This window comes from Molothrus ater, chromosome 24, assembly GCF_012460135.2.
Source record: "Molothrus ater isolate BHLD 08-10-18 breed brown headed cowbird chromosome 24, BPBGC_Mater_1.1, whole genome shotgun sequence".
NCBI lineage: Eukaryota > Metazoa > Chordata > Aves > Passeriformes > Icteridae > Molothrus > Molothrus ater.
The window spans coordinates 7,252,434-7,259,729 of record NC_050501.2 but is presented as its reverse complement, the minus strand read 5'-3'; the positions used below and the strand labels follow the sequence as shown (position 1 = coordinate 7,259,729).

Sequence of the window (7,296 nt, the reverse complement as noted above, 5' to 3'; positions counted from 1 at the left end):
AGCTCCTCTGGGACTCCTAATAAAACCTTGGATTAACCCCTGCTAAGAGTCGGCCCTTTATCTTCTACCGATGTCTCTGGTGTCTCTGCTGCTGCAAAGGCGACCAGCCCAGGTGCCCTCAGTACCCTCGGGGCACAGAGAGTGTCTCCCTGCCAGCCCAGGTGCCCTCAGCACCCTCAGGGCACAGAGAGTGTCTCCCCGCCAGCCCAGGTGCCCTCAGTACCCTCGGGGCACAGAGTGTCTGCCCCCAGCCCAGGTGCCCTCAGTACCCTCGGGGCACAGAGAGTGTCCCCCCCCCCCAAGCCCAGGTGCCCTCAGTACCCTCGGGGCACAGAGGGTGTCTCCCCGCTGTCGGCCGTGTCGGGGCTGCCGACTCGGGACTGGCCGAGGGTTACTGAGAGGCTCGCACGAACCCGCTCGGCCGCTGATTGTGGTGGTGTTTGAGGGTCCCCAGGACAAGGGAAGAGACGAGAATCTTGACTCCACCTTTCAGAAGGCTGAAATATTATTTTATGATCTCTATTATATTAAAAGAAAATGAGATATTAGAACTATACTAAAAGAGCAAGGAGACATCAAAAAGCTGGAAAGGAATGAATAATAAAAACCTGGGACTGCTCACAGCCCTGACACAGCTGGACCATGATTGGTCATCAAGTAGAAACAATGCACAGGAGACTAATCCAAGATGCCCCTGTTGCTAAACCATCTCCAGCCCACACTCCACAGCCAGCAGATTGTTACTGGTTCCATTTCTGTTCTGAGGCTTCTCAGGAGAAAAATCCCAGCAAAAGGATTTTCATCAAACACGTCAGTGCCAGGTGATGGCTGAGGTCACTGTGTCATCCCTGCCAGCCCAGGTGTCACAGCAAGGAGGAGAGAGTTCACCATGTGCTCAGCCTGTGCTCACACAGCCCTGCCAAGGGACTGGCTGCCAAAACAGAGCCGTGCCATGCATGCCAGTGTCTGCATGGGAGAGAGAGGACATGAAAAGCCACTGAGGAAGCTGCCACCTCCTCCCTGAGCTCTGCCCTGCAGGCCGGCTCATGGGCAGCCACTTTGGGAAGGCTGCATTTGCTGCCCATCAGCTGCTCTGTGTCTGACAGGAATTGAAATAGCCCACGTTTGGGTTGGTGCTTAGCAGAGGGCAGTGAGGAGAAAGGGAGAAGGCTGTGCTGCAGGGCAGGTGGATCCAGGCAGAGCCAATTTGGGGAGCAGCCTTGTCTAACAGCATTTCATTTTCCAGTTCTACTACATTACATTTCATTTTGCACTTCTGCTAGAACTGCATGTCAATAGGTTTCAAATATCCTCCTCAGTCCCAGCAGCCTGCTTGAAAGTGCTGTGTCTTTATCAGACCATTGATGGTCCTTCTGAAATGTGAGTCTCACTGGCTGCATCCAAACCTTGTGCTTGAAGAGCATTCCTAATTAAAGCAGATTGGGCCTTTGGGGAAGAAGGGGCTGCAAAGCATTTCCTAAAGCATTTTCTACTCCAATTTCATTGTGAGGAAATACACCTGAAGGATGATGCAGGGATTAGGATTGAGACAAAGATGAGTTTGGTGGGTCAATTTTACTTTGAGAGCTTGAGAAGCACAGGAAGCCCAAGTGATGATCCCAGAGGGTTGAACACAGAGGTTTCACCCTCCCAGATATACAAGGGCCTTAACCTTAAAACCACTGCTCTCAGCACAGAGCTGTCTCAACACTGCATTAATGTTTTCTCCTCTTTCTGCATGTGTAGAATTGAAATCCCTCTTGGGGAGGAAGTTTATTCCAAGTAAATTCCTAAACAATCAGCTGAAAAAAAACCCTGAAATGGTCTTTCACTTGATTTGCTACTCCCTGCCAAATGCACGTGCATGCCAGGTCTTGAGCCTGGTACTGCAGCTGAGCCTTGAAAGAGGAATTGTCTACACAAAGCTTCTCCTTCAGTTTTGGGATCCAGTGCTGATTGCAACCAGATCTGGTGAGAGAAGTGATCATAAATACACCACATTTCTATGTGGCTCATGAGAAATGAAGAGTGGGTTTGGCCCAAGGCAGGTGTTGTGGTCAGATCCTGTCTGCTCTGCACGGAGTTTTTGGTCTCTGGGAACCTCTCGTGTGGGGCAGGAGTTCATGCTGCAGCATCTCCTGCTGGGCTTCACTCCCAGATTCTCCAGTAATGATATCCGAGGGTTATCTGGCCACACTGGCCAAAGATGCTCTGCTAAGACACCTTCTCCTTCAATTCTTTCAGGTCCCATCAGCTTTCATAGCCTTGTATATTTTTAAATTCTTTGACATTTGAAACACTGTTCCCCTGCAAGGCCTTCTCCTAAATCCCAGCTTCTCAGAAGGCCCAAAGGGACAGGGTTGGCCAAGGGTAGAGCTCTTCTGGGTTGTTGGTGGTGCCTTGTAGTGAACAGTGTGTTCAGAGCTGCTCTGCTGGTTCTGCCTATCACTTTGACAGGGAAGGAGTGTGCTGGGATATGATAAATCACTAAATTGTCACTTCTAAATATTGCTTGCAATGAAAACATTGTGTATAAACCCTCCTAAATGGTGTTAAATTTCCTAAAGTTATATTTCTAAAGTTATATTTCTTCCCTCCCACCCCACCACTGCTGCTCTAAGTATGATCCCTTAGTAGCTCAGTCTTTCTTTGTGTTTTGTTTGACATTTATGCCCACTTTCCCCAAAGCTCTGGGGGTTCTTTTTAAAATATGATATCAATTTTTTTCTTGGTTTAAAAAACAACCCTGAAATACACACACACACACACACACACACACACACACACACACACTAAAGAAGCAGGTCTCCATGGCTCAGCCCTGAGTGGTAAAGGAAGAGCAACAGGAAGGGTGCTTTGTGGTGCTGGAGAAAGTCTCTGCAAGGCTTAAAGGAACATCCCATTTCCACAGATGACTTTTTTTTTAAATGGGTTATGGCGCTGGGAAAATCTGGAAAGAGTGCAAGTCCCTCATTCCAGTTTGGATGTCTTGTTTTAAGAAATGTGTTATTTCAGCTCTTGGAGAGCATAGTTTTGGATTCATCCTCACATCCTCCAGTCTTGGTGGCTCTGTTGTTTTTTTATTTCCCTTTCTCTGCCCTTTTCCCTGCCCTCACTCCCCTGATAGCTGCAGAGGATGTGATTCAGGCACTCATCACTGCTCTGCAGCTTCTTTACAGAGCTAAAACTGACTGGGTCTTTCACACTCCTCTCATAGCAGTGGTGCAGAGTGAGGCACATGGGAGGGCAGGGCTTTTAGCTGTTGTTTTATCTTCTGGTTTGATGTTTAACACATGAGGCAGAACCCCAAGCCCCTGCTCACCATGTCAGGCTAGGCTGCAGGGGAGCACATTGACAGCAACACAGTGGCTGCACCACAACCACAATCAATCTGATAGAAAAAGGGTTTAAGGCTTCTAACAGTGCCATGGTGACTGAGCTGAGCCCAACCTGGGTCTAGCTTAATCCCTGATCTGTGTAAAGCCCTCTTCTGTGCTTTCCTGAGGCTGGGACAGCTGGAGAGGTTGCTCTCCATGAGCACAGGATGGCAGCTGTGGGCTGAAACTCGCTGAGCTGCCTCCCCACTACATTATGGGATTGTGAGGGATTTAAAAGAAAAAACATTACAATGTCTTTGTCAGTCTTCCATGCTCACTTAAGCTGGCTGTTGGTGATTTTTTAAAATAAAAACCAAATGCTTTCCCTTTATAAGTAAATATGCTTTGAAGAGGGCTTTAAAGGAAAGATGACTAGTTACTATCCAACTGTTGCTAAATTCATTGGTTGATGGTCCATATACTGCATTTTTTAATGTCACCGATACCTGATACAGACCATTCCCAAGCTGTTTGATAATTATTTATCAGCCATCTGCATCAGCATCATCTGCATGACCAGAGATGGCCAAAAAGCAGGAAGGTGAGAAAGGGGTTAAGCTGTAGGCAGGAAAGGGAAGGCAGAAACCAAGCAGCAAACAATTGGCACCTGGGCTCCATTGAAGACTAAAAGTGGGGGAAAAAAGGCTTAATTGAAAAATCTGCCTATTGTGTGTGCAGTCTCCAAGGGGAAACAAACAAACCCATTCAAAGGAAGGGAAAAAAAGGCAAAGAATTAAAAAATCCTTGCGCTGTTGTGCAGAATTGGGGGGGTTTAAGTCTTCCCAGCCTCTTCCCAGTCTCAGGCAGAAATATTTTTATAACCAAACCATCTCCCTTTTTAAAGCATTTAGTTGGATTGAGTAATTTCTTAAGTCCTCCATCATCAGGACCAGTTTGGGTTTGGCAGCTCAAACACCAAAGCTCTTGGCAAGGCCAGGACAAGTTCAGTGGTTCTCCCTGTCCTGAAAGAGAGGAGAAAAGGGAAGTTAAGCTCACTGCAGAATCAAGGACTCCTTTTGGCTTTGGCTTTTGGCATTGCATTTCATCTTTTGGCTTGCATTGCTCACCATGGAGTTTTAGCCATAAAAAAAGGGGAGGTGGCACCAAATCTAATTAAAAAGTGCCCTTTCCCAGTGTATTTATTCCAGACATTCAAAGGAAGCTCATTTTTCCTCTAGCATTCTTTCCCTAATTTTAGCAGAACCATTCTCATCCCAGACCCCACTCTCATCAGTTGTTCAATCCTTTGGCACTGGATCTGGACAAAGGAAGGGACACATCTGGGTCACAGGAAAGCACGGAGAGAAACTCTCCAAAACTGGACAGAGAAAAATGAAATGCAGGAAGACTTACCTGCAGCTGGATGCTCTTTGCACTGGGCTTCCTTTAAAGGAATGGATTTGTTGCTAAACACATCTCAGGCACACATAAGGAGTCAGACAGGGAATAGCCAGGGAGATGCAGGGCCCAAGAACATCAAGGATGGAGAAGAAAGAGAAGGAACAGGGATTGTTCTCCTCGTTTAGATCCATCAGTGCTGGGGGCTTGGGAAGCACATGACGGTACCAGAGAGATGCTGGGGAGGAGCAGGATAACTCCAGGATAAGCTGCTCCCACTCCAGGGCTGGGCCAGGGAAGGAGGGGAATTATTTCCCTCCCCTTTCCAGTGGGATGCAGGTGCCACCCCATGCAGAGGCAGGAAAACTGCCTTGCAATCAAGTACAAAACCTGCCGGGCAAGCCCAGGATGCCAGCAGCCATTTCTCCTGGATTTCCCGCTTACAGGCATTTTAAGCTTGCTTTGTCTCCAAAGCACCTTTTTTGCCAAGAGCATTCCCATTTCTTTTGGATCCTGAACAGAGGTTTGGAAAGCTGACTTTGATGAGGGAACTGTCTCCTATTTTGATCCGTGTTAACTTGGAGTTTCCCGTGGCACCAAAATCAGGGGGTGAACCCAACCCTTGAAGGGCCATAAGATCCTAACTATCCAATCCCCAATCCCCTCAGCATTGGCTTGTAGAACCTTCTCAGGGTTAATTTAGCAAACTTAAGGGTTTGGCAAGTTCAGGATCAAAACAACCAAAAAAATTCGTGAAAAAGAAACTGAACCGAGGCTGGCTAAAAGCTGATGACTCATTACAACAATTGAGTGAAAAGCAGGCAGGATTGATCCTATGAAAAATGCCAATCACTTGTTTTTAAAATTTTAAAAGTTTAACAGTAATTAAATGGTTATAAAAACAGTAATACAATTAGAGTAATAATAATTTGGACAAATTAAATTAAGACAATACAAGACAATAGAGACAAAGAGTTACGGACATCCGGGTACCTTTTTCTGGCAGCATAAGCCCGAAAAAAGACCCCTGTTAACAAAGGACTAACCCTTAAAAACAATAACCTGTTGCATATTCATACATCTCATACATGATGCATAAATTCCATTCAAATACAGGATTCTGTCTGGTCATCATCAACTTCTTCCTCTGAATCCTAACAGCGCCTTCGAGGCAGGAAGAAGTTCATTTCTTCTAATAAGAGAGCAATAAATTCTTTTTCTCTGCAAGATTTAGGTGTCCTGTGGCTGCTATCTCACTGCGAGTCCTTTCTTTAAAAAAAGTCTCCTACATAGCATAGTTTCTATTTTAACATTTTGTTATAATCTAAAACTATATTTAACACAGTACTTAAGAGAATTAATACAGCATTACTTTCTAACACAACACATATAATATTCATTTTAATATTTCCGAAACGCCAATCACAAAATACGCACTTTTCACATTTTCAATACTCACCAAGCCACCTGGCCAGAGTTCTGTGCCCACCGAGGACACAGCAACCAGCAGGGACCTTCCTCCCATTCTCCAGCACAGGCTTCTTCCCTCCACACGCAGGGAGCTGCAGCCACTCAGGGAACACCGACTTAGTCACAACAGGAGAGGCACAAGGCTAATTTGGAACTCGTTGCGACCTCAATGCCGCCCAGACCCAGGAGAAAGCACTTTTCCGATCAGACGGAGCGGGGTATTTCCCGTACCGCCCTCTCTTCTCCCTACCCAAGGCGCATGAGCACACTGCCGCCATCATTGGAAGGGCAAGTGAGTGCCGCCCTCAGCCGCCATCTTGAGTGTGGCGTAAAAAGTGTCTTTTTTTCTCTCCCCTTTCCAGTTTTCACCCCCTGCAGAGGCAGGAAAACTGCCTTGCAATCAAGTACAAAACCTGCCTGGCAAGCCCAGGATGCCAGCAGCCATTTCTCCCGGATTTCCTCTCCGCAATCTTTGGTACTGGCAGAAGCCACTCCCGGCCGAGCCACCATCTTTGTTGTGGTACCCTTAAGCATCCCCCGCTCCTCACACAGGCGTTTCTCTTACCAGCTGCCTCAACCCGGTCCCGACGCCGATCCCGCGCTCTCGGCGCCATTTTCTGCTGCTTTTCCCGGCGGGAGAAAACGGTTGGCGGGGTCAGCGGCACCGGAGCCCCGCGAACCGCGGCAGGGAGCGGCGGCGACGCCTCTGCCGGAGTCCTGCCGCGGCCGCCATCTGGAGTGGGGCTGGAGGCCGACCCGGCTCATGCAGGGTCCTGGTACACGGGCGCTTCGCCATCTTGAAATGGCAGCTCTGTCCCCTCCGCGCCTCCGCCGCCCGCCGAAACCGGCCCCGCCGCTGTCGTTCTTCCCAGCCACGGCCCCGCACGGCGGCCGCTCGAACCCGGCCACGCCCCTTTGCACCCCTAACTGTGCTTCGCCGCTCCTCTCTGTGCACAGTACCGCTCTGTGCCCACAAGGTGGCAGCACCGCTCCCCTGCCCGGGCCGGGCTGGACGCACCTCGGGGCAGGCAGGGAACGGAGGCCGAAGCTGCCGGAGAGCCTTTTGTATTTATTCCCTTCAGCCTCAGCAGCTGTTCCTACGGTTTAAGGG

General features: G+C 48.5%; 1 long non-coding RNA gene across 2 annotated transcripts; it reads right to left on the bottom strand.

Annotated features, from left to right (window-relative positions):
• Window positions 1-487: 487 nt before the first annotated feature.
• Window positions 488-7,091, bottom strand: LOC118695547 (uncharacterized). 2 transcript variants are annotated; one of them, XR_008508788.1, is made up of 2 exons: window positions 4,731-7,091; window positions 488-4,339 (listed from the first exon to the last, which is right to left on the bottom strand). It is a non-coding gene; the product is annotated as an uncharacterized LOC118695547 (long non-coding RNA). The 2 variants fall into 2 exon arrangements; XR_004981542.2 differs by having other exon boundaries at window positions 6,175-7,091.
• Between the last annotated feature and the right edge of the window lie 205 nt (window positions 7,092-7,296).